Genomic DNA, 18,536 nt, shown 5'->3' with positions numbered 1-18,536 from the left:
TATGGAAGAATCATGAGAGCAAGCACTATAAATACTTTTGTTTACCGCCTCTGGGGAAGCAATTCAAGGGACTACAAAGCTTGCCAAAAGGTGCCAAGAGTTTGCTTAAGGACCAAAACTTTTACACTGAAGAAATGGATGAGCTCTGGTTGCTATTTTAATTAAAATGTGAGTCTGTCTTTCTCAGAGCTTTCACAGTGTGATATTAATGTGGAGCTGTGTCTTCAGTCACACCAACACAATGGCAGCTGTTGGAACAAAGCAACGCTGGACCATGACAAATCCTGAGGAAGGCAGAGAACATTTGCCTTAGTTAGCTCAGCATCCTAGACCTGGAGACGTGTCAGATTCAGGAACGACTTCTTCCAAAGTCAAGTCACAGCAGGTTGTGTTAACCCTGAAGCTTTGTAAGAGTTCTTCATGAAGTTGTCATATGCCATTAGGGCACAATGAGCATCATTCATTAAGTCTCCACTAACCTGGCAAGCACTCTACCTCACATAATTGCTGTCAATGCTTTACCTTTGTCCTCTGTGAGCTTACTTTCCTGTGTTACCAGCCATCACTTTGGATGTGAGGTCTGTAGGTACAAGTCTCGCCTGGCCAGTGTGTACTGGACAACCTTCAGCTATGAACTCTGGCACTGAAGTTCCCCTCACACATTCTCCTTTTATCATAGGGTTTCATGGTTTAGCGTTACCTGTGTAATTTTTTTTCCTATACCATCATCCATATATGTAAAAAGCCAGGGGCTGTCATGACCGAAACAACCAGACGGATGACCAAACAGGCTGCGTGCGGCAACCAGGCTGGCAGGGGGGTTAGTGAGGGTTGACCAAACAACTGAACAGCAGGCTGTGTGGGGCGATCAGGCTAGCAGAGGGGTTAGTGAGGGACGACCAAATGACCAAACAACAGGCTGCGTGGGGCAACCAGGCCAGCAGGGGGGGCAGTGAGTGACGACCAAACGACTGAACAGCAGGTTGCATGGGGCAACCAGGCTGGCCGGGGAGGGCAGTGAGGGGCGACCAAGCCAGCAGGCAGAGGCGGTTAGGAGCCAGGGGTCCAGGATTGTGAGAGGAATGTCCGACTGCCAGTTTAGGCCCGATCCCTTGGGGATCGGGCCTAAACTGGCAGTTGGACATCCCCCGAGGGTTCCTGATTGGAGAGGGTGCAGACTGGGCTGAGGGGACCCCCGTGGGCACAAATTTTGTGCACCGGGCCTCTATTCTATATATATAAAAGCTTAAGCAACTGAACAACCGAACGACAGGTTGACTGGTCACTATGACACGTGCTGACCACCAGGGGGAAGATGCTCAATGCAGGAGCTACCCCCTGGCGGTCAGTGTGCTCCCACAGCCAACCTCCTGCTGCTGGCCAACCTCCCACGACTCCTTCCCCCGGCTGGCTAGCCAACCTCCTGTGGCCCTTCCCCTGTCCGGCCATCCCCGATGGCCCCGATCAGGCCAGTGGCCAACCTCCCATGTCCCCCCCCCCCTGGCCAACCTCCTGTGGCCCCTCCCCCTGGCCAACCTCCTGTGGCTCTGATCGGCCCCAATCGCCAGCCAGACCGAGGGACCCCACCTGTGCATGAATTCAAGCACTGGGCCACTAATCCTATATAATAAGAGGCTAATATGAAAATTGTCCCCGTGGGAGTTTGAACGACCAAGAGTTTGACCTCTTGCTATGATGTGTGCTGACCACCAGGGAGCAGTGTGGAATGAAGGAAGGCCCCAGCCGGCAGCCAGAAGGAAGGCCCTGGCTGGCAGCCAGAAGGCCCCGATAGGTCCTGATCACCAGCCAGGCCTAGGGGCCCTACCCATGCACAAATTTTGTTCACTGGGCCTCTAGTTGTAAATAAAATTATATCCTCCTTGGGTTGTTTTATTGTAAATAATGCTGCTATGAACATAGGGGTGCATACATTCTTTCTGATTGGTGTTTTGGAATTCTTAGGCTATATTCCCAGAAGTGGGATTGCTGGGTCAAATAGCAGTTTCGGTAAAACAAAAACAAACGCCACATATTTTCTATCACTGTGCCCTGTTATTCATGAAGCAGATTCTGATAGACCTCCCATATTCCTCACAATATTTTGATTTTCCATCAGTCCTTGGATTTTAAAAGACAGCCATTCTGTAGAACTCCTTTAGTGCTGGGGAGTGGTGGTGTGGACTAATCTGATGTATGTAGATGCAGCCTCAGGTTTCTCTGTTTTCAGTAGAATTCTGCTTAATTGGAAAACATATTGAATGAATCTGCTTAAGACTTATTCTTAAAGCTTTTTCATAATTAAGACTCATAAAAATCAATATTTTCATAAAAATTAAGTAAAAATGTGGATATTCAATTCACAGTGTTGATACACATGGTTAACAAATATGTGAAGAGGTACATCACCTCATTGGAATAAAAAATACACACACGCATATTGAGAGCATAAGGAATACTGGCATCCACACTTGTCTGGCTGTAAAGGAGACGAAAACGAGTTAGCACCAGTAGCCCGAGTCCATGAAGCCATAAGCTCACTAAGCTGCTCTGTACCAGAGAAGAGTTTTGAGTCTTTCTGGAAGAGACTTTGGCTGTGTAGCTTGTACTCTTTCTGGAAGAGAGTTTGGCTGTGCACACCACAGTTACGTGTTATGCAATTTGCATAGCCATTTTAGTAATTACATAAGAACTGATGCTCAGGAAACAGTAGAAAAAGGGATAGAGATGCATGCATAAGACTGCTCATCATAGCATTGTGGGTACCGAGAATAAACTAGAAACCACCAAACAATCATTGGCAGGGAGTTGGCAAAATTCTCTATGGTGCATTAATGAAATGAATATCATTTTGCTGCTTTAAAAGACTAGTAAAATTTAACAGTTTCTTTCTTTTCCAATAATCTTCTCTGTACTTCTGTCACAACATTGTCCTCTAAGGCCTGTGGATGTTGCCTCTCCTTAATGGTTCATCCTCCTCTAACTAGATAAATTTTGGATTTTAGAAAGTTCTACCCAAGCCTCACTTCCTTTCTCATACTCTTTCCTTCAATCATAAGTGTATCAAAGGGCACGTGATGACTCAGTCCTGAGGCATGAATTCAACCTAATGAGTAGTAACCAACATTTTAAACATTTATTGAAAGGATATAGCCTGGCCAAAGGTACCAACAGGGTGGTGCATTTGAAGAATTTCAAGAAGTTCTTTAAAATGGAACCATTATGTTAATTTGGACAAGTTCAAGGATTTGAGTATGGTGAGAAAGGCCATGGAGGGGATTGTGTGTGGTGCAAAATGAATATTTAGTCTTGAAAATAATGAAGAGGCACTGATATTTTAGGCTGACTATTATTCAGGAATTAATACACTGACTGTCTTTATAACCATAAGAATAGTGTATATCTGTTCCATTTCCTGGGAATATAAATAAGACATTCCACCACATCCTGATGGCTAGGGTGAGATCTATCACATCCTGATGGCTAGGGTGAGATCCTCCATCCTGGGGACTAGGGTGAGATCCTCCATCCTGGTGACTAGGGTGAGATCCTCCATCCTGGGGACTAGGATGAGATCCATGCCCAGATTCACCGAACATCTCTGCAGGGACTGATCTAATATCAAAAATTCATTGGGACCTGTTCAAGCAGCCAGTGGCCGTAATATTCATCACTGTTCTCTCAGGGTTGTTGCATTTATAACAGCTCTCTTTGCTCTTTACTATTAGTTCAGTAGCCCAGAGCATGTGTGTCTGAGCCACCAAAAGAAATCTCATCTTGTCCCATACAGCTATGATATGTGAAACTCTGACACCACAGCAGCACGGTGTGGAAATCTGCTTATCATTTGGATGCAATAACAATGCTCCCTTTAGAAGCAGGAGCTAAGTGGGGCTGGTTCTAGGACACTGTGACCTTGGACAGCACATCTTTCAGAAGCCATCTGCAGAAATCCCGTAAGTGCTTGGTGTTCATGACACTACCTGAGGTTGTGATCACGATGCACGAAGCTGGAGCCCATTGTAGGGCTGAAGGAAGGCTTTCTGAATAAAGAAGAGCTTATTCAGAAAGTTCTGAAAAGCCTATGCAAATTACCTTTCTACCAAAATATTTGTTATGGAGTAAATTTAGGTATGACTAAATTTAGTGCAGAAGCAGACTTGGTCAGTTCATCATTGTCTTATTTTCCTATACCAATGACAATGTTTGAACAAACTCTAAAATGTATTTCACATGTCCTGACTTACAAAGCATACTATCCTGTAATCTAACACATGGCTTCCATCTCCTCTTGATGATTCAGAGTCTCCATTGTAATTTTACAAGTCATGCTAATTTGTAAATTAATAGAATGCATTGTAGTAAACAGGTATTATGTAAATCATATAAAATTATATGTTTATGTCATGAAGTTGTCAGTATAGTTGAGGCTATTTAACTCTGCATTGAACCACCCCACCCCCAGCATTTGGGATTCTGGAATCAACTTTATATAGGTTCTCTGCTTTCCACGCCTCATGGGATTTAACGTTCTCATAGTGCTGCAGGCAGTGTGGCTTTTTCAAACAATGCCTTTCCTTGTAAAGAAAAGATGACTTTTGTGTGTAAAACAGAAGGCCATTTTGTTAAAATGTCAGCTTGGGGTGTCATCTCATTTTTTTTTTTTTACTTACAGGTCTGATTGCCTGTCACATACCTTTTATTTCTCCTTCTTTTAAGTATCTTCAGAGTCTGGTTCTCAAGAAAATACAGAAGGCTCAAGGGAGGGAAGAGCAGCAGCTTGAGAAAGGGAATGAAAGTCTTTTCTGAGTCTGGGTCAGGGCCATCATTTTCTATGTACGTACAGTCCCATTGGAAGGCGAAGACAGGACAAAGGGGAAGAAGACACGCAGGAGCATGAGAAATGAAAATAAAAGGATTATATGAGGTTTGATGCTATAAAAATCAAAGAAAAAGTAAATAACCAAACAATAATGAAGGAACAGTTTAATAAAGTGCAGCCTTACTCTGTATTTAGTGATCATTGGTAATAATATGTTAGGTTTTAGCATGTGTGCCTGAGCCACCAAGCGAAATCTCATCTTGTCCCATACAGCTATGATATGTGAAACTCTGACACCACAGCAGCACGGTTTTATGGAAATCTGCTTATCATTTGGATGCAATAACAATGCTCCCTTTAGAAGCAGGAGCTACGCTGGGCTGGTTCTGGGACACTGTGACCTCGGACAGCACATCTTTCAGAAGCCATCTGCAGAAATCCTGTAAGTGCTTGGTGTTCATGACACTACCTGAGGTTGTGATCACTATGCACGTAGCTGGAGCCCATTGCACGGGAATTTTAAGAATTTCCCCTTAAAATGTCTCCAAGTTTATTATTTCTAATTTCCTCCCTCTTTCCCTGTTACTGCTGGCTGCTGTCTGGTGACCTTTAGAAGGAGGACCTGGAGCTCAGAGGCTCTGCGGGAAGTTTGCCCAGATCGGGCAGCCACGACGGTCCCTGGAGGCCATCCCTGGATGCAGAGAAGAGCGGAGGAGAGGAGGGCGACTGGAAGCCAAGCTGAGCTCCAGAGTGAGCCAGACAATTAACCTCACAGAAGGTCCCTGGGTGATTTCCCTGAAAACACATCGGCGGTCCTGTTCTTTCAAGCCACGTAGGCAGGCTGAACAGTCCTGAGCTAAGGAACAGATTTCCAGGAGGAGGAGGCAGGCAGAAATGCTCATAGGTTTCAGAGGGGCACGCAGAGCTGCCCAGACCCCACTGACCTCCAGGTCACTATGTTACTTATTTTATTGTTTTTGCTTTTTTGTGTTCCCTGCCAGGATAATGGTCTCAAGCCTAACTCTGAATGAATACTTTTTTAAAAATTGTGTTAAGAACATTCAACATGAGATGCACCCTTTTAGCCAACTGTGAGCATATAACACGTTATTATTGAAGCTGGGAGCAATTTCTGACAGGGGACTTTACATCTTACTCACGTTTACTGATTTAACCCCCATTTTCCCCCTTCCCCCGGAATTCACAAGTCAAACAACCCAGCTGTGGCCTTGCTTTTGTGTGCTGATGTTGGACCCCTAACTTCATTGGTTCAGTTGTGTGATCAATCTTCTGTGAACATCCATGAGATAGCATGTGAAAGTGCCAGGTTGTGGGTGCCCTTCAACATGGTCCCCCTGTAAATGCATGCCCTGTGTCAGGCACGATGAACACTACATAAAATACACGTGGCACGGCACGATTTTAAAAACATTTCTGTTGGAGTGAAACATACATGCAGAAAGTGCACAAACCAATTCATTTTTAAGGGTGAGGCACGGCTAAATTTTACACAATAGGACATCTCCATGTAACCAGCACCGGGATCAGAAAATAGAACACAGACGTGTCTCCTTTTATTTCACGTCACTTTATTGCACTTCATGGATGTGGCGTGTGTTTTTTTACAAATTGAAGGCAAGACCCTCCACCAGCAAACTATTCAGACCTGAACTTTAATTCGATATTTTTTGTGGTGGTCTGGAGCCAAACCACAGTATTTCCAAAGTAAACCTGTGTACTAGTACCTCAACCCCCCTGGGGCTCCCTGTCCATCACTACCCACCCCTGAAGATAGTAACTACCTTCACCTTTAATATCATAGATATGCTCCCATTTCTCTCCGGTTTCTCTCACTCACCATCATATCTGCGGTTGTGCATCTTGTTGAGTGGACATGTTAGTTCGTTCATGCTTATTATTGAATTGCACAGCATTCACACAACTTTTTTCTCTTCTGTAGACGGACCTGTGGGCTATAATAATGAGAGCTGCTATTTTAAAAAGATAAATTAAAAGCAAAGTCTATCTTTAGAAAGTGCTCAGTCTAATAAGGAAAATGATACCTACATATTAGAAATAGCTGAAATGGAAGAATACTAGGAGGGACTCAGAGAGCATTTTGACTTTGGAATGAGCACTGGTTGCCGACCCCTTTTCCTAATTAGTCCACAAGGACTGTCCTTATCTTTCTTATCCGGCTGGCTCCACAGTAATCGTGTCCTTAATGCAGGTGAGTTGGTCCAAAAGGCTTGCTGGCCCCCTTATTTCCAGAAACAGTTCTGACGTGCTCCAGCGTGGATCTCTCAGCCTCACTTTCTAGAATGAACCAGACAGCTTATGAGGGAGCCGGAGCTGTGGCAGCTGTTTGGAAAGAGTTGTGTGGTCTTGGTTTCATAGTTTCAGATATCGGTAGTCTACAGTAAACATCTCAATAGCAATTTTCTTTTCTTTTAGAATTTGACCAGAGAAGCTAGCTTTAAGGATTCTATATTTTATCTTTTTAAAAAATAGATTTTAGCGTCTTTGTGTCACCATATTAAACAGTTTAAATCGTTTGTGTGTTGCATCATCAGGAGAACTATTGGCAGGTGGCAGGTGAGTTCCTCCACCTTCCTCTGCCCGCTAGTGGGTGGCTGGGGAGCTCTTTGGTATCTGGGGGGAGGGGAGTTGGTTTCCTGATTGTGTTTGGTTCCTGTCAGGCTGCAGACAACTTGCGTTTTGACAGGACATCTGCCTTTAAACCCATGCATTTGCACAGATCCTTGGATATGTATGGGAAGTCTGACTTACTGTCTGCACTTTTGCAGAATTAATTGTCTCTAGAATGGCTGTTGGTACAACGGGGCATTGAGATTTTGAGAAAGAAAAATTTTAGGTCATTCTTCGAGAGTTAAAGGCATTAATCAAGTTTTCTAAATAGAAAGATTCTTTTCGATGTATGTTTAAATAAGCCGGTGTTGATGAATGGAACCGTTGCTGTAAAAGCACCTATATGCTTCCATTCTGGACACCAGTGTCATCGATCATGCAGCCATTAGCCCCTGTGTACCTTCTGCTGTCCTTAATTAACAGTGTGGTCTGCCTTAAATGCGGGCCTCTCACCCAGCATTTTAGCTGGGGGTAGCTGTCCTCCAACCTGGCTGAATTGTGGAATTGGAGAGCTCATCTCTTTCTATTCAAAGAACTTGTAAAAACCCGAACACATAATCTCTCTGTCACTCCATGCCGATGTCTCCTGCACCTGGAATAAGCCATCTGGGCCCAGCATCCTCCTTTTGGTCCAGGAGACAGCATCAGCCGTGATGCTTTTCAAAGCAAAGCTGGTTTCTTATAGAGAGGCTTCTTTTTCCCCTGCAGCTGAGCAGACAGGTCCATTAAATTTCCTCGAATATGTGGGGGCTCTTATCTCAGTGTGCTCCCCAAACTCCAAGGGGCAACACAAGCCTTCTGAGTGTCTCACTGGATCCGCTCTCTCCCGACTGGAGGTGAGGGGCCGCGGGCCTCTGCACGTCGTCCTACGGAGGGAGTGCATTCTTATTGGACATCTTCCTTTCTCCTTTGTACCCTGCACCCTAGAGAGGAGCGTTGGTCTGAGTGTCCGAAACCCGCCTTTGTGAACACTTTGTCCTGCCCGCAGAGGGGTGGAATGTTTCACTTTGCGATGTCCTCTGCTTTGGGGCTTCAGTGAAATCCAAGACAGAGAGAGGCCCGTGGAGCACCCAGTATGAGGATTCGTTCTTCCAAAGCAATTAACTTAACCTTCGTAGCCCTGTCCTTCTAGCGAGAAAGACAGACATGAGGTTTAATTTCTAATGGGAAAGCCTGGAACACGGGATGATGGATCGGAAGAGTCTGGCATGCAGCATATGTTATATGCAGGGAGAGGGCACAGCATCTGGGAAGCTGCTGTTTTTGCTCACAGGCTCCCCATCCCAGTGACTTCTCTGCCTGGACCACAGACCTTCTCCTGTCCTCAGTTCCAGGGATGGCTAGACTTCTGAGTAGCTCACTGACTGTAACATATGGATGCGGCCACTGAATGCTATTCACTCGGGGCCACTGTGTCCACTGAACCTCAGTGGTTCACCTCGATGCAGAACTGCTGCATCCACGTTATATCCACAGACACAGCCAGGCTCCTCCATGCCCCTTTCCTGCTTTGTTCTTTCTTTGACATTTCTCTTTTCTCTTTACTTATAGCCTGACATTGAAAGAACAAATTCTTTTGCTGCAAAGGAAAATATGCATGAATTTGATGGAAGGATAGATATTAATGTTTTATTTCATCCAGGGAAGAACCTCATCCTACTTTCTAATGCTTTAGGGAAAGGATAGGATATTTTTGAAGTATAAAAGGCTGAGTGTTTACAGATACCTTTTTAGAGTGGATGGCAATCATCCTACCTAATAAAAGGGTAATATGCAAATAACCATCACTCCGCTATGCCCACGATTGGGCTGGCGGGAGGCTGGGGGGCGGGACTCAGGGTGGCCTATCCGGCCATTGAGAGGCGCCGGAGGCTTTTGGCCTGGTGCACGAGCGGACACCCAGCTCCCCTGCCATCGAAAGCGGGGAGCTGGGTGTCTCTCTGTGCATACGGAGAGACTATAAGATGCCAAGAAAGAAACCACTACTAAGGAAAGGACTCAAGAACTAAAACTATGGAACTTACAGGTAAAGAAATAGGAGAAAATCTTTGCTACTTTGGAGGTAGCTAGATAGCTTAGAAGGACATAGGAAACACTAACCATAAAAAAGTAATTATTAGATTTGTTAAAATTAACATCTTCTCTTGAAAAAAGTCACCATTATGAAAATAAAAAGGCAAGTCATAGGGAGAAATTATTCACAATACATATGTCTGAAACAGACTTTTATGGAGAATATCTATGAAGCAGTCTTACAATTCAATGGTAAGAATACAGACAACCCAATGTTCAAAATGTGCAAAAGATTTGAACAGACACATCACAAAAATAAGATCTATACCATCATGTGATGATTAATATCATTAGTCATAAGGAAAATGTGGATTAAGCCTCAGTGATTTTCTACAAAACACACTAGAAAGGCTAAAATTAAAAAGACTGACAATAACAAGTATTGGCAAGTATGAGGAGCCACTACAACTCTCATGTAGGTGGGAGTATAAACTGTTGCACCCACTTTGGAAAATGTATTGACAGTTTCTTAGAAAGGTAAACATTCCCTTACCATAGACCCAGCAATGTTACCTCTTGGCATTTAAAATAAATCAATAAATCATAACATTTGTTCACACAAGGATTTGTACACAGATATCCATTGTAATCCTATATAATAAAGAGCTAATATGCTAATTAGACCAGATGGCAGAACAACCTTCCAGAACGATCAGTGGGCGGGGCTGTGAGGTAGCTGGGGCCACAAGGCAGCTGGGGCTTCGAGGGCTGAGTTCCTTGCACAAATTTTGTGCATCGGGCCTCTAGTTTAAAAATAAGACAAGACAAATCTATAATTAGGACATTTTCATGTTTCTTTAGATGACAGACTCTAAGGAAACAATTATTTCTCCTCAAGTTTTCAACAGCTTCTGCCAACAGTTTAAATAAGAGCCAGAATGTAACCACACTGATGGGGAGACAGTGAGGACCACCCATTAGGAGCCCGGGACTGAGCCACACCAGTGAGCCACACCTGTGAGCCACGCCTGTGAGCCACACCTGTGAGCCACGCCTGTGAGCCATAGCTGTGAGCCACGCCTGTGAGCCACACCCATGAGCCACGCCTGTGAGCCACACCCATGAGCCACGCCTGTGAGCCACGCCTGTGAGCCACGCCTGTGAGCCACAGCTGTGAAGCCCACGCCTGGGACACAGGTGAAGGTCTCGTCTCCTCTGCAGAGTCCAGCCAGACAGGAGGTGGAACACCACGATGCATACGATGGATTAAATCTGAGACTTAACCTACATGTGGGTTGTTTGCTTGCTTATTTGTTTATATTTGTAGACAATTATGTGTGTGTATGTGTGCATGTATGTGTGTGTATGTGGTTGTTTTAGTTTGATCAATAATTATTTATTAATATAATAATAAATATTTATTATTTCCTGGAGTTTTTTTCCCCATAACCATTTATCCCATCTATTCCCTTTTCTATTTCCACTCCCCCACCCCCACAACCACCACACTGTTGTCCATGTCCATGAGTTCTCTCTCTTTTCCTTCCTTTTTTGCTCATTTCCTTCACACATCCCCCAACACTATCACCCCACCAGAGCCATCTGCCTTCTCTCTGTCTGTAAGTCTGTTTCTACTTTGCTTGGTAGTTCATTCATTAAATTCCTCATATGAGTGAAATCATATGATACTTGTCTTTCTCTGACTGACTTATTTCACTTAGCGTAGTACTGTCCAGATCCATCCATGCTGATGCAAGGGTAAAATTTTCTTCCTTTTTATGGTAGAGTAGTATTCCAGTGTGTAAATGTACCACCGCTTTTTTATCCAGTCAGCTACTGATGGACACTTGGGCTGCTTCCAAATCTTGGTTATTGTAAATAATGCTTCAGTGAACATAGGGGTACATATATTTTTTGAATTAGTGCTTTGGGTCTTTTTGGATAAACTCCCAGAAGTGGAATTGCTGCGTCACAAGGCAGTTCCATTTTTCATTTTGAGGTAACTCCATGCTACTTTCCACAGTGGCTGCACCAGTCTGCATTCCCACCAACAGTGCACTAGGGTTCCCTTTTCTCCACATCCTTCCCAACACTTGCTCTTTGTTGATTTATTGATGTTAGCCATTCTGACAGGTGTGAGGTGATATCTTACTGTGGTTTTAATTTGCGTGTTTCTGATGATTAGTGACATTAAGCATCTTTTCAAATGTCTACTGGCCATCTGTATGTCCTCTTTGGAGAAGTGTTTATTCAGGTCCTGTGCCCATTTGTTGGGCTTTTAAAAGTAGAGTAAATATATTATAGCAATCATCTGAAAAGTGTTAATTCAATCATAGTAGGTCCTTCTTATTCATGGGTTCTCAGCTTCAGGTTCAACCAACTTCAGATGTAAAATATTCAGAATCAATGTTGCCTTGCTGTTGATGTGTGCTGTTCATTTAGGTCTAAGATAGTTGTGTCTGTACTGGATATGTACAGATTTTTTTCTTGTTTTATTTTCTAATCAGTAAAAATAACTGTTTACATAGCATTTATTGTATTAAGCATTATAAATGATCTAGAGATTTCTTACATTATATAGGAGGATGTGTGTAGGTTGTAAACAAGTACTACCCATTTTATATAAGGACCTGAGCACCTTCAGATTTTGTTCCCTGCCATGGGTGTCCTGGAACTCCTCCCCCTCGGATACCAAGGGATGACCATATTACGTTTGTAGTTGAAGCCCTCATTACAGAATTACACACAGTGGAAAGCTACGCTGTAACTGTTTTACTTTCACAAGTGTCTGAGTGCATATCTGACTCATTTCAATGTTGTTAGAAATTTAATTTGGCATTTTTTTGTATTTCCCATTGTAGCCACTATAAAAATGGGGCTAATAATTGCTCATTCGAGGAATACAGCTTCAACAATGATTTTTTTCCCTTTTCTTGAAATGGTAGCTTTTCTACTAGACATAAAGAAGATTGTGTATGCAGATATCTTTAAAGCAAAACTTAATTCAGAATTGAGTGTGGGGAGTTGCCCAAGGTTATTCATCCATGTCGATACAATTATATTGTGGTAGATAATGGATTTGTGTTATTCTTAATGTCTGTACATGGCTATTGAGAGACAGACTCAGGGTGTTTTTATAACTTTTCAGTACATTGAACGAAAGGGGAGTATGACAGTAGGAAGCACCTGATAAATTAAATGTGACATGTTTTTTATCCATATGAAATGGTTTCTGAGCAGCCAGTAATTGTGAGTATTTCCACAGTCATTTTTGATGTGGAATACTTATGTGTTCAATGCTAATGAGTTGTGAGTTGTACTTCATCACATTGACAGTCTCCTTGCTTTTGTAAATAGGCACATGATACACCTTGCAAAGCCAGTAAAAGACACTGAGCTCACCTTTCATGGAATGTTCTCTTTCTCTTAAGTTTTACCATAACTTTTTTTTTAAGGGAAGGTAATATAGAGAAAGGCTAGCATTCACCAGGTGCTTAATAAATTCTAGCATCACTCCAGGTACCATAATATAGACCATCTATTGGATAATATTGCAATTCAAGTCAGCTCAAAGAAAAAAGAAGTGAACTATGCATTAGCTAAAACAGTAAATGAGAGCACCAAGAAATTGGATTCTTTAAAGTTTGTTCATATGGAAAACATGTCTTTGTTGTTGTTTTAACATGAATTATTTTTAGAGAATAAAAAAACACAGCATCCCTCCAACTTTTATAAAACTTGGAAGAATATTTTTAGAACACTAACCTTTCAAATCATCCTGTGAGGAAAGTTACAGAGAGATGAATGTGGTCAGAGTGGGACCTTAGTGTAGACCTTTGTCTTTTAATATACAGTGTTATTTTCTCTATGTGATAGGGAGGCATCCATCTGACTCTACAGAAACATTAAAACACAGCAAATAAGAATTATTCAAAGAGAACTAAAGATGTTAAGATCCGTTAGTTAGGAGGTAGATTTTATCCAAGCTGGCAGGCAGAGATTGGCTGTGATTCTGAGTGAATAAAACACCTTGGGACTGATTGATTGTCATTGCCAATATCAACCCTACTCATTCTCTGGAGAAGGTTATATAGTAAGATTTTTATTGAAAACCTGCACCTTACTGGGTGAGGCAAAAGTAGGTTTACAGTTATGCAAACTCGAAACATGGAGTTTATTCTTGTATCATTATTTATTAATTATTGTATTGTTTCCCATAGGAACAACTGTAATCCTACTTTTGCCCCACCCTGTATTATAAACTTTGAGTGGAGAAGCAAACTAGTGTTCAAGTTGTCCAGCAGAGGCCAGCCCTCTTTGGTCTGTCTGGTACTTTGGGATTTTATGTAACACTAGAGGCCCGGTGCACAAATTTGTGCACCAATGGAGTCCCTCGGCCTACCCTGCACCCTCTCGCAATCCAGCACCCCTCGGGATGTCGGCGAGCCAGTTTCGGCCCAATCCCAACCCGAGGGACCACACTGGTTCACAAATCTGTGCACCAGGCCTCTAGTATGCATATGAGATCTTTGGTTAATCTCTTTCCTCCCTCCCCCCTCCCCCTTCCCTCTGAGATTCATCATTCTGTTCCATGTTTCCATGCCTGTGCATTGAGAATCTGCCTCCTGGTGGTCAGTGTACATCATAGCTACCAGTCGAATGGTCAAATGGTCGGACACTTAGCATATTAACCTTTTATATACATAGATAATATTTCCATGAGAAAAGCGGTCCCGTGTTAACTAGCATATTGTCTGTTCATTTGTTAGACTTCCTGTGACCAGAATTTAGAATCTCACTAATAGGCACAATGATGATGGCACCATATGCTTTTATGGAACATCGCTGTTTCCAAGCAATTTCATGTTGATGCTTCGAGAGATATGTCAAAATCGGTAACCTGATATCCCTCCCAAAACCAGAGCCTGGACATTCTAGATAAAATATAATGAACCTCTTTTGTAAAGGCACAGATGTGCTCATAAATAATGAGGGGGCATGCTCAGAAGCCAAGCACCAAAAGAGCATCCCAAAGCAAGCTGGGTCACATGTGATCTGAAGGCCGGGTTGACCCTGGACTGAGGGGTATTTGGGCCAAGGTCAGTCCAGAGGCATGTGATGCCATTTGCCGATGGGAATAAATTGCAGCTTAATCTGCTGCATAAGTGGAAACCCCCAAAGGTCGCAACCTAGATGGACTGGCAAGGATTCCGCCCTGGCCAGGGAAAGGACAAGGAGGCCTGGGTTAGCGGGAACCACGCCCAGCCCCACCAGCAGCAGGACCCATCACCAGTCTGGTGTTTCATTTTGGAGGATGCTTGCAGGTCTCTGCTAAGCCTTGCCCTTCTACACCGAACACCACCATTTTCTTTAAGTCATTTCTCATGACATAAAATGTTAGTATTACAGAATCATGGTAACTTTCCTTTTAACTTAGTTAAGTGATCAGGGTACCCTGGGAAATTTCCATGTTCAAATTCTGGCTCCTGGAGCCCTAGCCCCTTGGTTCTGAAATTGAAGTCATGGTTATCTGAGACATCACTTAGGCTAGAGGATGTGCAGTCCCTCAGCACTTGGCACAGCAGAGGTGATTAATATTTTCCTTTACCAGTTATTTGTCTATAATATCAATATTGCATTTATACATCTGTTACCCTGTGATAAAAGTCATTGATATACAGAACTGCTTTAATGAGCCCTCAAAATAGTCATTAACTAAATATGTAGTTATATATGTATATATTAATTCATAATTATGAGTATGAACTGTTTTCCTTTTTAAAATAAAATTTAATAAATCTTTATTGTTCAGATTATTATAATTGTTTCTCCTTTTCCTCCCATAGCTCCCCTCCACCCAATTCTCACCCCAGCCTCAGTCCTTACCTCCCCCCACTGTCATCATCCATAGATGTACGATTTTTGTCCAGTCTCTTCCTGCATCCCCCATACACCTTTCCCCCTAAGAATTATCAATCCACTCCCTTTCTATGCCCCTGATTCTATTATATTCACCAGTTTATTCTGTTTCTCAGATTTTTAATTCACTTGATTTTTAGATTCACTTGTTGACAGATATGTATTTGTTGTTTCTAATTTCTATCTTTACTTTTTACTTTTTCCTCTTCTTAAAGAATACCTTTCAGCATTTCATATAATACTAGTTTGGTGATGAACTCCTTTAGCTTTTTCTTATCTGTGAAGCTCTTTATCTGACCTTCAAATCTGAATGATAACTTTGCTGAGTAGAGTAATCTTGGTTGTAGGTTCTTGCTATTCATCACTTTGAATATTTCTTGCCACTCCCATCTGGCCTGCATAGTTTCTGTTGAGAAATCAGCTGACAATCCTATGGGTGCTTCCTTGTAGGTAACTAACTGTTTTTCTCTTGCTGCTTTTAATATTCTCTCTTTGTCTTTTTCTCTTGGCATTTTAATTATGATGTGTCTTGGTGTGGTCCTCTTTGGATTGCTTTTGTTTGGGGTTCTGTGCACTTCCTGGACTTGTAAGTCTATTTCTTTCACCAGGTGGGGAAGTTTTCTGTCATTATTTCTTCAAATAGGTTTTCAGTATCTTGCTCTCTCTCTCTTCTTCTGGCACCCCCATAATTCTGATGTTGGTATGCTTGAAGTTGTCCCAGAGGCTTTTTACACTATCTTCAAATTTTTGGATTCTTTTTTCTTTTTGCTTTTCTGGTAGTTTTTTGCTTCTTTGTATTTCAAATCTTTGACTTGATTCTTGCATTCCTCTAGTCTGCTGTTGGGTCTCTGTATAATATTTTTTATTTCAGTCAGTGTATGTTTAATTTCTAGTTGGTCCTTTTTCATATCCTCAAGGGTCTCGCTAAATTTATCAGCCTTTTCTAGGAAATTCTTGAAAAACCTTATAACCGTGGTTTTGAACTCTATATCCAGTCATTTGCTTTCCTCCATTTCTTTCATTTGTGATCTGTTTCTTTGTCTCTGCATTTTTGCTGCTTCCCCAAGTTGGTAGGGTAGCTTTGTGTGCTAGGAATCCTATATAGCCCAGTGGCTCAGCCTCCCCAGTTACCTGAGGTGGACACTCTTGGTGCACCCCTTTGTGGACTGTGTGTACAGCCTTGTTGTAGTTAAGTCTTGGTTGTTGTTGGTATCACTGGGAGGAATTGACCTCCAGGTCAGTTGGCTGTGAGGATCAGCTGTGTCTACACTGGGAGAACTTCTGTGCTGGAGACAGCCTTATGGGACCAGACTTGCAAAATTGTAAAAGCCTCTGTGCTCAGCTTGGATGGGGCGGAGTCTCAGGGCTGAGCAGACAGTCTTGGCTACCTGTCAGCCCTGACCTTCTGAGGCCCCTGGGTCTCAGTGTCCCTCGGTAATTGCTGCACGCACCTCTGAAAGAAAGCCGCCCTCGAGTTTTGCCTGCTGCCAGATAGTCCAGTTTCTCCCCCAATGAATATGGATTCCCAGATTCTCGCCTGGAACTGGAGTTCAGAGCAGTCAGGAGCTTCCAGTTCCCTCCAGCTAGAGAAAGCCTGCGGCACACTCAGCAGTCAGTCCTTTCTGCGCGCACTTGCACGCGCTCCTCCAGACCTCTGCCTTTCGCAGCTCCCCTGAGTTTCCGCCTGACAGTCCAGATTCCCCCCATAAGAGCATGGGTCCCCAGGGGACTGGGGTTCAGTGCAGTTGGAACTGGGGTTCAGTGCAATCGGGAGCTTTCACCTCTCTCCCGCTAGTGAAAGCCAGCGGCAATCTCAGCAATCAGTCTTCTCTGTGCGCACTCGCATGCACGTGCCTCCAAACCCCTGCCCGCCGCGGCTCCCCCGAGTGTCCGAGTCTCTGTGTGCCTTGCTCTCTACCTGACAGTCCAGACTCCCCCAGTATGAGCCTGGGTCCACAGGGTTTCGCCCAGAACTGGGGTTCAGTGCAGTTGCAACTGGGGTTCAGTGCAGTCAGGACCTTCCTTCTCCCTCCCACCAGAGACAGCCAGCCAGGCACTCAGCCGCCCTTCCTCTCTGCGCACGTGTCTCCATACCTCAGTCCTTTGCAGCTCCTCTGATTCTCTGTGAGCTTTTCTCTTTCCTTCTTGTTGTAGTATTTCCACTCAGCCAGCTTTCCTTTGGTTCTAGATGATGTCCGTTCTGTCTTTTTGTTGTAGTTTTGAAATTGTTGTGCGAGGCAGCAGTTTAGGTGCTTACCTATGCCACCATCTTGGTTTCCTCCTGTTTTCCTTTAAATTTAAGAAAATTCCCCAAAAGATACACAAATGTTTCTTAAATACAGGTTTCCCCCCAAAATGTACACACACTTTAATAGCTGATAGCTCAATTTTGAAAATGAAAGGTATTTTGGTAAGCACTTCCTTTATAATTATTCCAAGTGTGTGTACACATTTTTGGGACACCCTGTATATGTCCATAGTACACAGAGTACAGGCAGAGAGAAGTTGTAAGGAGAGCCTGCCCACATCTCATCTACAGTGTCTGTCACCTTCACCACATTGGGCTTCTCCTTCCTCCCTCCCCAGCTCCGTGGCCTCGTTTTCTACCTCTTCTTACTTCTGTGATCCTGGGCCTCAGGGGAGCCTTGCTGTCTGTCCCCTCTGAGGGGAAAATCCTGCTCCTTGTTGATTAATTGGAATCTGTTCCTACTTAGTTTTGATCTAAGACATTTTTTTCTTCTTTTCTCCAAATCTACTGTTTACCTATAGGTTCCCCGTGGCTGCCAGCCAGGCAAGTGCAGAGCGACGTGGGTGTACAATGCCTGGGATGTTTGAGTCCTCTGATCGTTGCTGTTGCTTAGCTGCGGCTGGAAGTCACGATTCCAACTTCTCTGCAGACGGGCAGTGCCCTCAGCTGTTTCTTGGCTCTGTTGCCAAAATCACCACCGAGTTTAAAAATTACCATTTGGTGCCGGCCACTGTGTGCCATCCTGTCCAGGCTATGGCTTCCCCAGAGGCCCAGTTTGCTCTTAGAGCCAGCACTGAGCTGATGCGGTCTTGCTGGCATTTTCTCCCAGCCCTGTCATGACGGCTCCATGTACCGTGGGTTTCCTGCGGAGACGCTGGCTGCCGTGAC

This window comes from Eptesicus fuscus, chromosome 19 (genome assembly GCF_027574615.1).
Source record: "Eptesicus fuscus isolate TK198812 chromosome 19, DD_ASM_mEF_20220401, whole genome shotgun sequence".
NCBI classification, from domain to species: Eukaryota; Metazoa; Chordata; class Mammalia; order Chiroptera; family Vespertilionidae; genus Eptesicus; species Eptesicus fuscus.
This window is presented reverse-complemented; position numbering follows the sequence as displayed.